Source organism: Fukomys damarensis, unplaced genomic scaffold, assembly GCF_012274545.1.
Source record: "Fukomys damarensis isolate Sample0158 unplaced genomic scaffold, DMR_v1.0_HiC HiC_scaffold_39, whole genome shotgun sequence".
In the NCBI taxonomy this organism is placed as follows: domain Eukaryota; kingdom Metazoa; phylum Chordata; class Mammalia; order Rodentia; family Bathyergidae; genus Fukomys; species Fukomys damarensis.
The window spans coordinates 45490324-45510438 of record NW_022900951.1 but is presented as its reverse complement, the minus strand read 5'-3'; the positions used below and the strand labels follow the sequence as shown (position 1 = coordinate 45510438).

Here is a 20115-nt window from a genome sequence, read left to right as displayed (position 1 = left end):
GCACAGTTTGTAATAGCTAAATCTTGGAAACAACCTATTTGCCCATCCGTTGGAAACTGGATAAAGAAGTTGTGGTTTTTCTATAAAATGGAATATTACTCAGCCATAAAGAGCGAGAGAATAGATTCATTCATAGGAAAATGGATACATATTGAAGATATACTCCTAAGTGAAATAAATAAGTCACACATGTGTAAATACCAAATAGTTTCCCTGGTGTGAATATTCTGCAACAATGCATAAGATTCTAATAAGATTACTGACATTTAGAAATTTGAAGAAAGGAGCTAAAGGTGTAGGGAAGGTGTGATGCGTAGGGGAAGAACAAAAAGGGAAAAGAAAAAAATGTGAGAGAATGAAAAGATGAAAATAAAGTGTTTGTAGATGGGGAGGGGAGGAGGGGGTGAAGGGAGGGCAGAGGTAATGGGAAAAAATGAGAATCAAGACTTGCCATGTACAGGTACATGATCCCAACAATGAATGTAACTGTACTGTATCCCTAAAATGTACCAATAAACTCAATAAAATTAAAAAAAAAAAGAAACTCACAGACTGAAAGTGAAACAATGGAAAACAATTCTCCATATGACAGGAGGGCAGTAAAAAGCAGGGGCAGTGATCTCATTTCCAAACAAATTAAATTTCAAATCAAAACTGATTAAGAGAGACAGTGGAGGCCATTACATCCTTGTAAAAGGAACAATTCAAGAAGAAGAGATGACAATCATAAATATATATGCACCAAATATTAATACCCCCAAGTATTCAAAACAAATATTAAGGAACATGAAAAACCAAATAAGCACTAATACAATTGTAGTGCAGGACCTAAATACTCCACTGACACAAATTGACACATCATTCACACAAAAAATTAACAACAAAATACTAGAACTGAACCAGGCTTTTGAACAAATAGACTTAATAGATATCTACAGAGTATTCCACCCCATAAAATCAGAATATACATTCTTTTCAGCTGCACATGGGTCATTCTCCAAAATCGACCATATACAACTCATAGAAAATGTTTAAATAAATGCGAAGGAATCAGAGTTGTCCCATGTATATTATCAGACCATAGAGCAATCAAACTGGAGATCAATAGCCTAATAAAACATAAGAACTTCACAAACACATGGAAGCTGAACAACACTCTCCTGAACAATCAGTGGGGTCACAGAACAAATTAAAAAAGAAATTAGTTAGTTTTTGCAAATAAACAATAAGGCCAGTACAACACAGAAGAATCTATGGGACACAATGAAAGCAGTTCTATGAGGAAAATTCATAGCAGTGAATGCCCTCACTAGGAAAACAGAGCAAGATCAAATAAACAGCCTAATGATGAATCTTAAGCTCCTAGAAAAAGAAGCACAAGAAAGACTCAAAGTTTGTAAACAGGAGGAAATTGTAAAGATCAGAGCAGAAATCAATGCAATGAAAACTAAGAAAACAATACAAAAATTCAATGAATCAAAGAATTGGTTATTTTGGAGGAATAAATAAAATTGATAAACCCTTAGCCAACCTTGTCAAAAAAAAAAAGGAAAGAGAAGGCTCAGATCCACGAAATTAGGAATGAAAATGGTGAAGTCACTACAGATCCAGCAGAAATCCAGAGGATCATCAATACCTATTTTGAGAACCTGTACTCTAACAAAATTCAAAAATAAAAAATGGACAGATTTCTTGATGCTTACGAATTACCAAAGTTGAACAAGGAAGATATAAAAAGTCTAAACCTGCCAATTACAATCAGCTAATTAGTTTACCAACTAAGAAAACCCCAGGTCCTGATGGCTTCACTGCTGAATTCTGCAAGACATTTAGAGAACTATCTTCACTACTCTTTAAACTCTTCAATGAAATTGAAAGGGAAGCAATACTCCCAAATTCATTACTGGAAGCAAATATTACTTTGATTCCAAAACCAGGGAAAGACCCAACCAAAAAAGAGAACTCCAGGCCAATCTCCCTAATGAACATAGATGCAAAAATCCTCAATAAGATACTGGCAAACAGAATACAGAAGATCATCAAGAAGATAATACACCCTGACCAAATCTTATTTATTCCAGGGATGCAAGGATCATTCAACATATGTAAATCAATAAATGTAACATGCTATATTAACAGAATGAAGGAAAAAACCATATGATCATCTCAGTAGATGCAGAAAAAGCATTCAAGAAAATTCAACAGACATTCATGATAAAAAATCCTACAGAAAATTGGAATAGATGGTCTTTATCTCAACCTGATAAAGGCTATCTGTGAAAAACCAACAGCTAAAATCATTCTAAATAGTCAAACAGTAAGAAGCTTCACACTAAACTCAGAAACAAGAAAAAGATGTCCACTGTCACCCCCACCCCCGTTCAATATAGTTTTGGAAACATTAGCCACAGCAATTAGACAAGAGAAAGAAATAAAAGGAATAAAGATAGAAAAGGAAGATGTCAAACTGACACTATTGCTGATAATGATACTCTACACAGAAGATCCAAAAACTCTGCCAAAAGATTTCTAGACTTCATTGAGTCTATAAATAGTTACTAGAGCCCAGTGATGAATGTAACTGTACACCTAAAAAGTACCAAAAAACTTAATTAAAAACTATTCAAGGTACCAATTCCTAATGATAAATATAACTGTATTGTATGGCTAAAATGTACCAATAATCTTAGTGGAAGAAAAGATAAATAAGACCCAATTATATGCTCTCTATGAGAAACAGACTTCCACTTAAAGATTACACACTGACCTAAGGTATAGGACTGGAAAGAACCTTCTGGGCAAACTTATATCAAATGAAAGTACGTCTATTTTATAAAAGAAAAACAGATTTTCTGTCAAAATCTGCCAGAACAGAGAAATAATATTGCTATATAATGATAAAAGTCAACACATCAAGAGCATATGACAAGTGTAAGTATACAAGTATCCGAAACTGAAAGTATCCAAATATATATCAAACAGAAGTCAGGAAGTAGATGGCAATACAGTAATAGTAGAGGGCCTCAATACCCAACTTACTACAGTGAGAGGTTATACGGACAGTAAAGCAATGAGGAAACATTTGATTTAAACTGCAACTTAGACTAAATTGAGCTAACAGATATCTACATAAAATTCTATCTGGCAGCAACAGAATACATGTTTCTTCTCAAGAAAACATGGAACATTCTTCAAGATAGAATATAGATTATGCCCTAAAACATGTCTTAACAAAGATAAGAATGTTGAAATATCAACTATCACTTTCAAACACAATGATATGAAAGTAGAAATCAATCACAAAAAGAAAAAAATGGGAAATTCTCAAATATGTGGATATTATGCAGCATGTTCCTGAAAATCCAGTGAATCAAAGAAGAAATAAAAAGGGAAACTTAAAAAGCATTTTGAGACAAGTGAAAATGCAATGTATTGAACCTTGGGCAATGTAGTTGCATTTATTGCCTTACCATGAACTAAGGAGGGGATGAAGGGAGGACAGGGACAAGGGGAAAAAATGAGAACCAAGACCTGTCATGTAAAGGTACACGATCCCAATAATGAACGTAATTGTACTGTATACCTTAAATGTACCAAAAAACTCAATAAAAGGAAAAAAACCCATGAACTAAGTAAGTACCTGGCTTCCTCAGTCTTATAAACATGGTGTCTGAATAGCTGTTCAAATTGGAGTGTCTATGGGCAGGCAATCTTCAGAGAATCTTAGCTGCTCTTCGTCACTCTATATTTTTTGGCTGGTATGCTTACTCTGTTTACATTTAAAGTAAATACTGTTAGACTGCCATTTTGAAATTGTTGTCTATGTATTTTCTGTCTTTTGGTCCTCTCTTCCTCTCTTAGTTTGTTTGTGATTTGAGAATATTTTATAGAGATGTAGTCTCATTCTTTTCTCCATTTCTGTCTGTTCTAGGTGTTTTCTTTATGGCTGCCATGAAGCTTGCATAAACTTCTGATTCTACAAGAGCCTATTTTGAACTGATAACTACTTAATTGGGATCCACACAAACACTCTACACATTATATATTTATTGCTTATCTCTTATAAGCAATGTAGGTCCATGTGCTCAGATTTGTTTGTGCCCCACTGATTAAATCAAAGGAAGCCATTTATTTTGGTAAAAAGGAAAAATGATTTATTCAAGATATCTCTGGGGAAATGCAGGGGCCTTATCACCCAAGTCGCGATCTCATTGTGTACAGGTGTGTTACAGTCTTTCAAGAAACAATGGAAAGAGGGGGTACATTGTGACAAAAAGCATGTCCAGGTTTGTTTTATCCCTTCCAGGACCAGGACTTCTCCCTCTCATGCCTGTGGAAATGAAACTGGACTTAGACTTCTTGGCACCAACATCTGGATATTATATGCATTCATCTGGACTGAAGAGCAGTGGGGGTGGCACATTTATGCTCTAGGCTTGAGGAATTTTAGAGAAGCCACTTGTCTCTAAAGGGGAAAATAGCTGACTTTTAAAGTTCTATTTTGCTGTGCTACTTCCATATCCAATGACCAATTTTACTTCTACTTCCACCCCACAAATGCTATGCTATTAGTGTCAGAGGTCGCTTCTTATTATATTATGAGTCCATTAACTGGTTTTTGTTTTTATACTTATTGCTAGTATTTTCTTTTGCAAAATGAACTCAATTTTCTTTTTAATTAATACAAGTTTATGTACCAATTCTACACAAGGAGTATAAACATTATGGACTGCAAATATGTACAAAAACCAAAAGGGATCAAGAGATGGGGGGAGGAGGAGAGAGGGAAGGGAAAGAGTATGAAAAAATAATTAAGATGTATTATGTGCATGTATTGACTCCACCCAAAGAATGTAAACATTATGTACTACACACATGTACTAATAAACAGAAGTTTTTAAAAGTAAATGTTTGCTTACATGATTACATTCATCATGGGGAGTTGATACATGTACATAACACATCTTAATTCTCTTTTCTTCTTCCATCCCTCCCATCCCTTCCTGCTCTGTCCATTTCTTAGTCCTCTTCCTATTTGCAAAAGTGCTATTTTCATTATCTTTCAATTCTTTTTTAAAATCTCCATTCCCTTCTCTCTCTCCATCACTTCTTCCCTTTTTTATTTAAAAAAGACTTCTTTTAACTTTTATACTAGGGTTAAAAGTGATTTATCCACTACCACTGTAGTATTATATCATTCTCTGTTGTCTATATGTTTACCTTTTCAATTTAAGTTAGACTTTTGTTTCATTTCAACTTGAAAAAAATCCTTCTTGCATTTTTTTGTATGGTAGGTCCTAATGATGATCATCTTCCTCAGTTTCGGGCTATGAACGTCTTTACCATGCCTTAATTTGTACAGTATTTCCAGGTGTAGTACACTTAGAAAGTTTTTCTTTCAATACTTGGAATACATCACACCCCTTCCTGGATTTTCTGCTGAGAAATTTGCTGGTAGTCTTAAGGAGGTTTCCTTGTAGTTGGTGAATCAATTTTTTCTTGTTGCTTTCTAAATTCCTTGTTTCTGATTTGTGCCAGATTCATTATAAGGGGTCTTGGTATAGATCTCTTTAAATTCAATTTATTTCAGAACTTTTCAGATTTGTTTAGTAACTGGCTGGTTAATCTTGGTAAAGCATATTCCCCATAGATACACAAACAGTATTTTGCTGCTGATATTTTCCCTCAGGGAGGGAAAGACGAAGCTTTTTTTATTTTCACACTCACCATTAGACGACAATAATACAGGTAGTGCTTTCTTCTACCCTTTTACTGAGCTGATTAAACTGTTAAACTTCATTAATTGCCAGGAGATTGCTCAATTGATTTCAGTGATACCCTCGGGCATAAATACCCTTATAAGCTAATTTGATTAAATTCTGGCTTCTTCAGTGGAATAACTTCTGAGGTCAGTACTTGATATTTGTTCTGACCCCATAAAGGCTTTTCCCAGCTGTCTAATTGTCCTGTGCTTTCCATGGAACTAGCTGGCCGCTAAGCTATATGTACATTTGATCCATGGCTGTCCTCCTGTTACCAGGTGCTGAGGTTCTCGGGTTCTCTTTCTAGAGATGCTTTCCAGGTTCTTACTGTTCTGAACAAGTAATTGGTCAAGACAAATGAAAAAGGTGGCTAGGTTTTACCTTTATTAAAGGTAGGAAAAGATACATAATCTGTAGAGTGAATGCAGGCCATTTAAAAGTAGGAAAAGAATTATGCTCTGCAAAGTGCAGAGGGGCCACTGAAAGAGGTTACAGTGGCTACCAGCTTAACGACAGCTATCTTTTATCTTCCACTCTTTAGGCTCGTGTCAGCGTAGGCCATCCTGCCAAAAACCTGCTTGAGTTCTCATGAGAAGAACTGAAGATAGCATTGTTTGATTGCTCCCAGTGTCAACACACGTCTCCTGGATCTCTGTGATGGACAAGTCCACTCACAGCCAGCTGGCCATGCCCTAATTTGTTGCCTCCTTTCCCTCTTGGGAGACATAAATCACCCTAATTCTTTATGGGTTGCTGAGGGTGTGAAGGTCTCCATCTTCATATATCTGCTTCCTGCTAGAAGGGCTTGTAGGCCCTACCTACTGAGGGTTATGTGTTCTTCAATTGCCTTGGGATGTTGGGATTCACCAGCTATTTATAAAAATCTGTCAAAAGACTAAGAAAGGAGTTAGCGTTTGTATGCAAAGAATCATTGAGCTGCCTATTTGATAGGAGAAAACTTCGTGGATTTGTCAAGAGAGTAATTTTACTTCTAGGTTGTGGCTGTAGAACCCAAATATGAGAAGGAGCAGGTCAGATTTCCATGCTTCCTGTGGAGGAGAAAGTATGGCAAAAAGTATATTAGATAAATTACCAAGAGCCTGACAGCTGTAGCTCTAGCAAAATTACTCACATTATAGATAGACTTAAAAGCAGGAATCTCCATATAGGTGCCCATTTACCTATGGTGGATTAGGGGTCATTAGTGATGCTGCTCATCTGCACCCAGAATAGTACTGGATTCTTGCTTTTTGGAGAGGAGCCTTAGGTCTTCCAGAGGTTCATAGGAATAGCTTTCTTCTTTCGGGTGGTTTTTTTCTTCAGACAGTGAAGGTGGGGCAGGCTTTATCATAGAAAGATGAGGCCAGCTATCTATCTCTGCCACCTTTACTGCAGTGAGTGTGGAAAGGATCACTGAAATGGGGCCCTTTCATTTTGCTGTTAGTTGGTCTACAGGAGTTCCTCCTTTCCAAGTTTTAATGAGCACTTGGTCTCTGGTGCAGACACTAGGTAATCTTCCTGGGCTAGGAGATGACAAGACCTTGTTCCCCTATAGTTGGGTAGCCTATCGTACCTTCCTAGATTAATAAGATATTGTAAAAGTGTTGTGGAAATTCTTGTGGTCTCTGGGTCTACTATCATATCAGAAGATAGAAAAGGCCCCCCACATAACATCTCAAATGTGCTCATATTTAACCCAGTTTTTGAGATGTTTCATATCTTCACTAAGGCTACTGGTGATAAATGGGGACCAAGACTCAGAAATCTCTTAGCAAAGTTTAGCCAGAGCTCACTTTAGGGCCTGGCTGGCCCATTCAGCCACAGGATTGAGGTCTCCATGCAGAATTGGAGATCGTACCTTATTCCTAAAACATTTGCCACCATCTGAGTTATTTGAGAGGTAAAAGAAGGTCTATTGGCACTCTGAAGGGACCGGGGTAGTCCAAACTGAAGGATTTTTTAAAACTCTAAAAGATTTTATTAGTACATGTTTGGTTTGCAAGATGCATGTACATGCTACAGCTTGTTTCTTTTTGTTTTTAAATCCTCTTCCCCTTTCCTCCCCCTCCATCCCTCATCCTCTAATTCCCTTATCCTGATTTTCATTCTTTTTGATATTTTATTCTTGGCTCGTGTCATGGCATATAATGTTTACCTTCAGTGAGGTTATGAGGCTTCTGTACATGGCATATCTTTATTCTATTCAATCTCCTTCCCCTCCTCCTCACCCCTCCCTGTACCCTTGGACCACTTTCCTAATGCGAGAGATCTATCCCATTGTCCCTTTCCATCCATTCTTTATTGTTTTTTTGTACTTTGCCTTACTTTAATGTATAAATTTAATGAATAAATGCCATATAGTATTTGAGCTTGCATGTCTGGTTCATTTCACTCAACATTCTATTGTCCAGGTGCATCCTTTTTCCTACAAATGTCTCAAATGTGTCATTTTTAAGAGAGAGGTAGTATTCCATTATATATATAGATGCCACGTTTTCTTTATCTAAGCATCTGTTGGTGGTTATACAGGCTTTTCCATGATTTAGCTCTTAGGAGTTGTACTGCTATAAACATTGGTATGCATGTATTGTAATAGTAGAATGTCTTAAGCTTTTGGGGGGAAGATACTTAGAAGAGGGATAGCTCAGTCGCACAGAATTTCTAATTTCAGTTCTTTGAGAAATCCCACCAACAATGAAGAAAGGTACCTTTTTCACCACACCCTTGCCAGCATTTGTTATTGTTTGATTTTTCAATAATTGCCATGCTTTCTGGGGTGAGATGGAATCTTAGCATTATTTTAATTTGCATTTTTCTAATGGCTACAGATGTTGAGCATTTTAAAAATATATTTGTTGACCATTTTTATTGCTTCCTCTGTGGAGTGTTTGTTCATTTCTCTTGCTCATTTCTTGACTGGGTCTTTAATTTCAGTGGCTTAGTTTTTCTGAGTTCTTTATATACTACAGATATTAATCTACTATCTGTGGAGTAGAGGGCATACGTTTTTCCCATTCTGTCGATTGTCTCTTCACTCTACAGACTGATTATCTTGCTGTACAGAGCATTTTAGCCTGATATAATCCCATCTATTGATTCTTGCAGCTATTTCTTATGCAATTGAGACTGTTTAGAAAATCCTTTTCTACACCTATGTCATTAAGTGTTTTGCTTTTGATCTTCCAGTAGATTTAATATTTCTGTGTTAATATTTAGATCATTGATCCAATTTCATTTTGAGGGTGGCAGGGTCTCCCTATGTAGTTCAGGTTGGTCTTGAATTCACTATGTAGCCCAGGCTGGCTTCAAACTCACAGTGATTCTCCTGTCTCAGCCTCTTGAGTGCTGGGATTGCAGGTGTGTGCCACCACACTTAGCCCAAATTTCAATCATATGCAAATAGATAACCAGATTTCTAAGCACCACTTGTTGAATAGGCTGTCTTTCCTTCAACATATGCTTTTAGCCCCTTTGTCAAAGGTCAAACAGCTGAATGTGTCTGTGAATGTTTCTATATCCTCTATTGTGTTGTATTGATCCATGTATCTGTTTTTGTTCCAGTACCATGCCACTTTTACCACTATTGCATTGTAGTATAGGTTGAAGTCAGGTATTGGTATGTCTCCTGCTTTGCTCTTGTTGTCCCAAATTACTTTCCTATTCTCGGTTTCTCCTTTTTCTATATAAACTTTAGATCTCAAAAGTAGGCTATTGTTTCTTTGAGACCACATTGAATCTGTATAACAATTTTGGGAATGTAGCCAATTTGACAATCTTGGTTGTGCTTATCCAGGAGCAGGGAATATTTTTCTACTTTCTGATGTCCTCTTCAATCTTTTTCAGAGTACTATAGTTTTATAGTTTGTAGAGTCTTTCACTTTCTTGTTCAGATTAATTCCTAGGTATTCATTTTTCCTCAAGCTATTGTGAATGTGATCATTTTCATAATTTTCTTCTTATGGAGTTGATTATTGGTGTACACAATAGCTAATGATTTTTATATGTTGATCTTATATCCTGTTACATTGCTCAAATTGGTTATTAATTCTAAGAGTTTTTATTGAGTTTATTGGTAATTTTTAGGTATACAGTACAGTTACAATCATCATTAGGATCTTGTACCATTACATGACAGGTCTTCATTCTCATTTTTCCCCTTACCCCTGCCCTCCCTTCACCCCCTCCACCCTTCCCTATTTACAAAAACTTTGTTTCCATATTTTCATTTTCTCATATTTTTTCTTTTCCCTCATTTCCTTTCCCCTACCCTTCCTACTTCCCCTACACCTTTAGCCCTTTTCTTCCTATTTCACATTGTCAATTATACCATTAGGATGTTATTTACACTTTTAATTTTTCACATCAGAGAAACTGTTTGGTATTTACACATATGTGACTTATTAATTTCACTTAAGAGTATTGTCTCAATATGCATCCACTTAGCTATAAATCTCTCTAGTTTCTCTTTCTTTATGGCTGAGTAGAACTCCATTTTATTTTTTAAAACCCACATCTTCTTTATCCAGTCTCCAACTGATGGGCAATTGGGCTGTTTCCAAGTTTTATCTATCACAAATTGTGCTGCTATGAACGTGTGCACGTATATCACTGTGGTATGATTCTTACCATTTTTGAGGGAAGATACCCAGCAGAGGGATAGCTGGGTCAAATGGGACCTCCAAGCCTAGTTCTTTGAGGTATCTTCATACCGATTTCCACAGTGGTTACAGCAGCCTACACTCCCACCAACAGTGGAAAAGGGTTCCTTTTTCTCCACAGCTCTGCTAGCATTTGTTATTGGTTGATTTCTTGATAGCAGCCATTCTTTGTGGGGTGAGGTGGAATTTTAGTGTTGTTTTCATCTGCATTTCTTGAATAACCAGTGATGTGGAACATTTTTTCATACATTTATTTGCTGTTTTTACTTCTTTTTCTGAGAAATGTCGGTTCATTTTAGATACCCATTTTTAATTGGATCTTTATGTTTGGGGGTCCTCACGTTTTTGAGTTCTTTATATATTCCAGATAATAATCCTTTGTCTGAGGAGCAGCTGGTAAAAAATTTTTCCCACGTTGTAGGTCATCTCTTAGTTCTGTTGATGGTTTCTTTTGCAGTGCAGAAGCTTTTTAATATGATGAGATCCCAGTTGTTAATTCTTTGGGCTAGTTCCTGTGCTACTAAGGATTTGTTCATAAAGTCTTTTCTTATGCCAGTGTTGTCAAGAGTTCTGCCTAACATCGTCCAGCAAATTTACTGTTTCTTATTAAATATTTAGATCTTTAATCCAGTTGGATTTTAGTTCAATGCATGGTGAAAGATAAGGATCTAATTTTAATCTTTGGCAGGTTGAAATCCAGTTTTTCTAACAGCATTTATTAAAGAGACTCTCTTGCCTCCAGTGAAGATGGTCAGCTCCTTTGTCAAAGATGAGGTAGGTGAGTACATCTGGAGTTTGTTTTTGTATTTTCCAATCTGTTCCACTGATCCTCAGGTCTGTTTCTTTGCCGGTACCATGCTGTTTTTTATCACAGTGGCTTTGTAGTATAGTTTTAAATTAGGAATTGTTATATTCACTGCCAAGTCTCTGTTGCCTAGAACGGCTTTTGCTATTCTAGGCCTTCTAAGAGTTTTTTCTTCTGAAGTTTATCATTTTTACCAATCACAAAACAAAACAAAAAGCAGGTATCAAAAACAGCAAAGAGTTTATAGAATTTCTGCACCAATTTTCATGTAAGTCAGTGATTATGAAACTGGTACTCAGTGTAAATATTAGATACAGGCTGATGCATTCAGATAGGTGATTTTGGAACCACTGAATACTAACACCTTTTTACAAGCACCAATCATTTTTTGAGAACCAATTTGGTTTGTCCAACAAAGTAAACAATTTTTTGCTGTGTGGCATTTTCTTTTTTTAAAAACACTGAGCTGAAACACAGACTGTATTTGTTTGGATACGAACCAAATCCTATGAGACCTCAATTACCCTGAAGAATACTGAAGACAATTAATTATAGGGCATATCAAATTGTATATTAAATACTTATTATATATCATATAATATATAAGGCAGCTACTGTATTTCTAAAGAAAATAGTATTTCACTCAAAGGCTGCCCAGAATTAAGAATTACAGCATGGTTTTTGCATCATTTCTGATTTGGAGTAGTTTCCCCAAACAGAGCCATATTGTGGGAAGAGTAGTTTGCTGTTCATGCCAAACAGGCTCTAGCATTTTACAGATATATCTGTATAGAACAAGACTCCTTGCTCTGGACCCTGGGTGACCACAAAGAAATTGAGAGGCCATGATGATTGGATGCTAAATAGTAGTAGCATACTTAAACTCACAGCACAGATAATCTGGAGGCAAACAGAAGTAAAGCTGGAAACTAGTAGCGGTGTTCACCCACTACTTGTTCCAAAAATACATTTTGCTTAAATAAGGGAAGTATGGTCCAGTTGTGCAATGTTAATAGCTGCCAGTCTCGCATATATACTTTTTTTAAATAAAGATCATTTCCTCACTAGCAATGAGTTAGGAAATTGGCCTCAATTCTGATCAAATTTTCAGTACTAATTAAAAATAATACAAAATAACATAAAAAACAGCCAACAGGAGTTAAAAATTGCACAATTAAAGTTTAATGTAAATTATACTATGTATAGACTGGTATACACATCATTGAAATGATTACGAGAAGGTGAAATACTCTTGTTCAAACAAAATTTCCTCTACATTACCTCAATTTTCATTAAAGAAAAAACTGATAGGCAATTTTCTTCTTTACAGATATGAAAAGGAAGCAAGGCAAAGTTGAGAGAAACAGATGCTACCCACAGGGCAGTGATGGCAGTTGATTTTGGACTTTGTACCATCAACTCCCACTTGCGTGGCGAAAAGCCAGTTCCTGCTGGACTACACCGTTTTCCTTGCAGTCAAGACATGAACAATGGATCTTATTCCTCTAGCAGCAAGTGCCTTTTCATGCCATTGTAGCAACATAGCACTGCTGTTGTCAGAGGAGCTCTCAAAGCCTTTAGAAATATACTTATTTAGGAGATCCACACCACTCTTGTCAAGAGATTGAACAGCCTTTTCAATATCATTAGCTTTAAAAGAGATGAGCACCTTCAAGACAATGCTGCCTGCCAGATCCTTCACTGCCTGACTCTTGGTGTTGGTAGGGGGGTTTTCAGAGCTGCTTGCAGAGCAGCTGTCATGTTTCCTTGCCTCAGGCAGGAGACCACCTCGCCCTCTGGCCGTGGCCCCCTTCTTCCTCGTCCACGAACTAGTTTTCATCGTACTCATCCACGTCCACCTTCCGGAAGCGAGCCGACGACACCATGTTCTTCAACACCCCGGATCCCGACCGGCAGCGAAGGCCTCCTCTCGGCACTGGCTGTACCTCACATACCAACCCAGTCGGAACCTGCAGCTCGGCGCGACTCACTCCCTCTTCCCTCTAAGAGTTTTTTTTATGAAGTTCTTTGTGTCTTTATGTATAGTATCATGTCATCTGCAAATAATGATAATTCAAGTTTTTCCTTTTCTACATGTATCCTTTTTATTTCTTTCTCTTCCCTGGTTGCTTTGGCTAATGTTTGAATTACTGTGCTGTGAAAGATGATTTCTTTGAGCTGTACCTTGACTACCTCCAGTCTCTGAATGGGTAGAGAAGGTGTCAATCTAGACTTTAAAAGTGTTAATTAGGACCAATATTTGTTTCAATCCCCCAATGGTGGCATGTGGGTGAAGTCCAATTGCCAGTCCTTCCCAGAGTATGCCCCTCTCCTCTGTACAGGTTGTAGCAAAGGAAGTGGTTTGGGCTTCTCTGAGTTATTGTAGGCACAGAGAGGGCAGGCCTTACAGACCTGTCAGATGGTCACTGCTAGTCCCAGTCTTGTGAAAATTGGAGTGCATATTTTCCATGTAAAGTTTTTATAGCTTTCCATTGCATCCCTTCAGGAAGAACCAGTTTGAATGATTCTTCGGGAATGGAGACTGCAACCTGCCTGGGAATGTGCCTGCAATTTTACTACTAAATATCTTCTTCATAAGAGAGTAGGACACTTAGAAACAATGAAATATTCATGTCTGAACATTTGACCTTTGAATTGACATATCATAGCAAGTGTAAAGAAGCTCTGTCTTAGGGTCCCTTCAATCTCAATTATGGTCAGAGATCTACAGAATGGTTTTCCAGAGAAGAAAGTTAGAGCAGAATGAGCTATCCTTGTATCTACAAATAATTAAATTGGCATCCAGGATTTCCCAGGGTTCCTCACAGGAGATAGTAGTATTCGTGGACAGGGGCATTGTGGCTTTGCCAGGGCCCTTCAATTTTGTCAAAGCAGGAAATATGAGTTTTGGCTGGGCAGGGCAAAAGAGAAATCAGTCTTGACTCAAATACCATGGTCTCATGCTTTTCTCAATGAATGTTCATGGATTTTCCTGAATATATGTCTCTTTGTGTATTTGCCTTTAGAAACATTTCCAGCAATTCACATATTTGTTTTTTAAGAAATAATTGTGAAAATGGTGAACATTTTCATTGAGGGAGGTCAGCAGAGTTCTTCACACTGGTGTTGATATAGCCACACTTTTTATTTTTCCAGAACAGATTTTGTCAACATAATATTGTACATAAGTCTACCATTATTAAATTTTTATTTTACTATTATTTTATTTCTTTAAGAATCACATTTGATAATTACCTTAAAATGTATTAACAAATTTAAAGTTATTATGCCTCACTTTATCACACAACTTCTCTTTTCTTATCTGAGTCTTAGTAGGCAGAGGAGAAAGAAAAAGGCCTCCATACTATAAGAAGTTTCTCGAATCCACATGTTGGATAAACACTTTTCTACTCATACCTGCTGTTGAGTGACACAGGATGTTTGGTAAGCAGAAGATATGGACAGGGGAGAAAAAAGTCTCTCTGTTGTGTTTATCTTCTTGTGATGACAGGTCAAGTCAAAGGTCAAGACAGGCCTTCAGAGAAAATGTGACTTTATATGAGTCCTGACAAAAAGTAATGAGTGACTAAATGTTAATTTTTAAGTGTCAAACATAGGTCGGCCATCTGTTTGGGAAGTGATTACGGTATGCTTAATTTTTAGTGGTGGCTAAAACAAGAAACTTCTGGGATTTGTTACTATTAAAGCTTCACTAAGAGAAATTGATAGAGACTATTTTTGATCAGTTGAATAGATACCAACGTCAGTGTATGGGAAACTTTTCTTAAAACTTGTTTGTGTATTATTTTGATCCATTTTCTGTGGAATTTGGTGCAATAAACCCTTAGAACTAAAAAAAAAAGTAATAAGCCAGGAGTGGTGGTGCATGCCTGTAATCCCAGCACTCTGGAGGCTGAGGCAGGAGGATCGCTGTGAGTTTGAGACCAGCCTGGGCTACATAATGAGTCCCAGGTCAGTCTCAACTACACAGTGAGACTCTGTCTCAAAAAATCAAAACAAAGCAAAACCAAAAAAAAGTAACGAGTGAAATTTAAGGTACAAGATAGATTATGAAAGCTCACTCACAGATGTTCAATTCTAACATCCAACAGAAGTGTTCATCTCAAGTGTTACAGCATATGTACACATGTATGCATACATAAAGAGCTTTTCCTGAGTGGATTAACACAATGACTGCATCCAAATGCAACAGAAACAGATGTCATCGTTATGCTTAGAAGGAATTCTATGAGGCTAGAAATTAAGTATGACTCAGAAAACGGAAACAATATACACCGTGTGTGAAGGCCCTTATCATTTAAAATTATTACCTTGTTTTACTTTCAATGCTTTTATTTTACATTTTGCCTTCTGCAGAGTGGAAACTTGAGCCCAGGTCATGCAGCCTCATTTTCTTTATTAATTTATTGAGTTTTGGTTCTGGCCACTGAACCCAGGGTCTCAAGTGTGCTAAGAACATAGTTTATCACAGAACTGCACCTCTAGCTACTTTACATTTTAATTACACTTTAAATTATGTTTACAATTTATTTGACCTAACTCTATTTATGCAGCTTGTAGGTAAGCTTATTAGTGAACCAGGCCTATTTTGCCCACTATACAGTATGCCAATCACTGAGGCAAAAATTTATTTGCGAGGTGGCTGAGAGTGGAGAGGGAGCCCCATATCTCAAATCCACCTTCTTGAGATAGATTTGGGGGAATATTTATGGGATAAAAAAGCAGGTAATTAAGGTATGAGGAAAGGTCATTGGAAGTGAAGTACTCAATGGCCTGCAGATGTATAATCAAACTTGATGACTCTTCATAGGATATATGCTCAGAAAATGATGGCTTTAGCACTATCTGAGGGTGGAATATTCATTTCCCTGAGATAAAAAGTCATATTGGACACTTGCACAGGCCCAAATGAAGAATCCGTGCTTTCAACAACAGCAGCCTTCAAGCTTTTGAAAAGTAACCGAGGTAACCAATATCATGACCCACCTGTCAGAGGTGTTATCTGTAGCAAAGCTAGAGGGAAACTAAAAACATATTGCTCAGCTAAGTGGTCGCCAAAATTAATAATTTTTAAAGTTAACAAAAATCAAGTGAAGTAGAGGCTTTATTTAGATTTTATCTCAATTTTAAGATATCTATCTAGATATCTGAGGCTATGGTCTATTCCTCTTGCTGTTTCCAAAATGCGAATGAATTAGATTTACTTGAATTACACACATTTCTCCCTGCCCCCAGTCACCATGCTCTGTCCAAAAGCCACCTTTTGTCCTGTCATTTTACCTCTGTTCTGTTTGTGCTTTGAACTTGGAAAATATTGATATATCTGGGTGTTAGAGATTTCAGCTATTAATCTGTAAATGTGGATCATTCTGCTTCTATAGAAATTACTCCTCAGGTCAACTCACATACAAACAGGATGATATCCACGTAATAGCAGGCCTAGATTTTTCTTTTCTGTCTAAATCCCTGGACTTGATCCCATGGGTCTCCCTGAGTCATTTATGGAAAGGTAAGTGACCTGCTCAAAACCTATTTTGTTTGGAAGTGTTCACCACAGAAAAATAAATACCATTCATCCTTCTGTGGGATAGTGTCCTTATCTTTTTCAGGAGAGGTGGAAACACAACTACTTCAGAGGTGTAGCAAGGACTTGATAAGTGACCTTCCTGCAGGGGGGATCTTGCGACAAGTATGGGCCCATATAGTCTGGAGAGATAACCATTTGGAGATTCTGTATACAGTGTCTTTCATCCAGTATCATTAATGTTTCCTGATCTCATGTAGTGCACCAATGATTACTGATCTTCATAGTGTTGGTAATATAGTAGTGAATGACATGAGTATAATTATCTGACCTCGTGGAGCTTATATTCGAATTTAGAAAGGTAGATCAAAGTATAGATAAATAAAACACATAATATTTGCATGATGATATCTGCCAACTAAGGATATAAGTAAGGAATAGAAGTGGATTGGGAAAGCTCTGGGGGCTGAATGCTAGGTAGAGTTGTCATAGATGGCCTCACTGTGTAAGTAATATTTGAGTAAATAACCAAGGGAGTTAATGTAGAAAGTCATTTTGGGGGGGTGGTCATTATGATGGTGGCTGTGGTGAATATTTCAAGCACAGCTAACATCAACTGCAATTTTTCTGGATGTAGATTCTATCTGGTAGTTCTACTAAGAGCAAGAAGAGTGGCTTTGATGGGATAATATCGATGAAGGGGAAAGGACTAGAATATGCAGCTAGATATTTCATGGTAGTTCAGACTTATAGAGCCTTGCAAGCTATTGCAAGGACCTTGGCTTTTATTGAATGAGATGGAAAATCATTGTACAGTTTTGAATAAAATGGTTATATTACATAACACATTTCAATAAGATCACTCTGGCTGCTTTACTGAGAAGGATTGAAATGAAGAAATAAAATGATTGAAGATAGTTGAAAGGCTATTTGTGACAATCTAGCAAAAAGATTAAAGCATTTTAGATAAGGATGGTAGCAGTGGTGATAGTGAAAAACTGTCATGTTATGGATATATTTAGAAATGTAAATCCTTCCATATTTGCTTATGAATTAGATACAGAGTATGAAAGAGTCAAGAATGACTGCTAGGTTTTTGGCACAAGCAGAAGGAAGGATAAATCTGCAATTAACTAGAGTGTGAAAGACTGTGGGAATTGCAGATTTGGTAATAGGAGAATTTGTAATTAGGCTTTTCATGTATTGTTTGTGATATATCATTTTTCATTAAAATTCTTATTGAAGAAAATTATATACAATTAACAATTTAAAAGTCTACAATTGAGTGTACAATTTATTATATTTACAGGATTGTATACTAGCACCTTGGTCTAGTTTCAAAATATTTTAACCATTGCGTAAATCAGTATGGAGATTCCTAAGAAAAAATAATAAATAAAACTAGAGGTTCCATTTGATTCAGCTATTCCCTTTCTTGGTATCTTCCCAAAAGAATTAAAAACATCATATCATAGAGATATATATACACCCATGTTTATAGCAGCACAATTTATAATAGAATCTTAGAAACAGCCCAAAAGTCAATCAACCTAAGAATGGATAAAGATGTGGGTTTTTTAAATGCAATTGAGTACTACTGAGCCATAAAGAAGGAAAAACTTGAGACATTTCTAGGTAAATGCGTGCATCTCGAGATCATACTCTTAAGTGAAATAAATGGAACACACATGTAAATATTGCATTATTTCTCTGGTGTGAGAAAATGAAAGTATAAATAATAACCACAATGTATACTAAATATCATGAAATAGGAAGAAAATATTCAAATGGGAAGGGGAACTAGGGAGTGCAGGAGACTGTAGTATTGATTTTGCCCAAAGCAGGCTGTAAACAGTGCAAGATGTAGAGAGTTAACCCCACAATTGGCTTATTCATAGAAGTGAGTCCAGCCAAAGTCTAAGTCAGAGTAACTTGCACCCAAATTCCATTCCCACAACTAAAATCTTTGTACTAGAAGGACAATGTTCCAATTACAACTACATATTTTGTCTACTCTGTTCTTAATTCAAGAATTCTTTATCTTGCCCTACATAAGCCTTACTTACATTAAATTCCATAGAAATGACACAACTGCACATTCTTGCATGTAGTTCTGCCCTTGCACATAGCTTGCCTTTACTCAATTGATTACTAATAAAAAAGAGTAGCTTGGATGGACCATCGCCTTTTGCTAAAGTAGCATTGGCTGTACTGGCTCTCCACTTTCTGTCTCTCTTTGTTCTGTCTTCTAGGTTTTTTTCCTCAGGTTTGCATTGTACACTGAGCAGGAGACTGGAGCCTACTGCAGAGGTTTCTGGTAACATTTCAGAAGTTTATAATAGGGAGAGGGGAAAGGGAAAGGAAGGAAGGAAAAAATTTTTTTTAAAGGAAAAATGGAAATAAATCTTTTGTAAATAAGGAGAGGAAGAGAGGTTAAGGGAAACAGGGGAATGGTAAAAGAAGAGGAATTAAGATATATTATGTACAGGTGTAAATTCCCTATAGTGAATGCGATGACTATGCATAAAATATATCAAGAAATTTAATGAATAAAAAATACTTTTATCACTCCTAAAGGAAACCCTGTATCCACTAAGTAGTCACTCCCCCATTCTCTTATTTCCCAGTCCCAAGAAACCACTAATCTGCCTTCTGCCTCTATGGATTTATACATTTTGCATATCCCATACATACAGAATTATACAATATGCAGCACCAGTGTCTGGATTTTTTGATGTAGTATATGTTTACCTAAGGTTCAGCTGTTGCATTATGCATTAGAAAATTTTTGGTCAAATAATTTTTTCTTTTTCTTTTTTGAGATACGGTCTCACTATGCAGTTCAGATAGGCCTTGAACTCACTATATAGCCCAGGCTGGCTTGAAATCCACAGCAATCCTCCTACCTTTGCCTCTCAAGTGCTGGGATTACAGGTGTGTGCTACCATGCCTGGCCTGGTCAAATAATACTACATTGATTGGATTTGTTTCTTTTCTCTTACTGCTTGTAGTATTTTGTTCTTCTGTTGGGTTTCTGGGATCTTGATTATTATATGTCTAGGTGTAGATTTTTTTTTATTGTAGCTAGTTGGGGTCCTATATGCCTCAGTTATCTGAATGTCAAATTCTTCCCCTCTGTTTGGGAAGTTTTCTGTCACTAATTCTGCAAACAGCTTTTTTAAGTCATTTGTATTTTCTCCTGTTACTTCATGTATTCCTATCAGTCTTATGTTATTCTTAAGCCCATCAGAATCACAGCAGACTTTTCAACACAAACTCTTGGGGCAAGGAGAGCCTGGGATGAGATATTACAAGTACTAAAAGAGAACAACCTCCAACCTAGAC

At 36.7% G+C, this 20115-nt stretch overlaps 1 pseudogene; it reads right to left on the bottom strand.

The window, feature by feature from the left end:
• Positions 1–12671: 12671 nt before the first annotated feature.
• LOC104860308 overlaps positions 12672–20115 on the bottom strand; it is a 42137-nt pseudogene continuing 34693 nt past the window's right edge.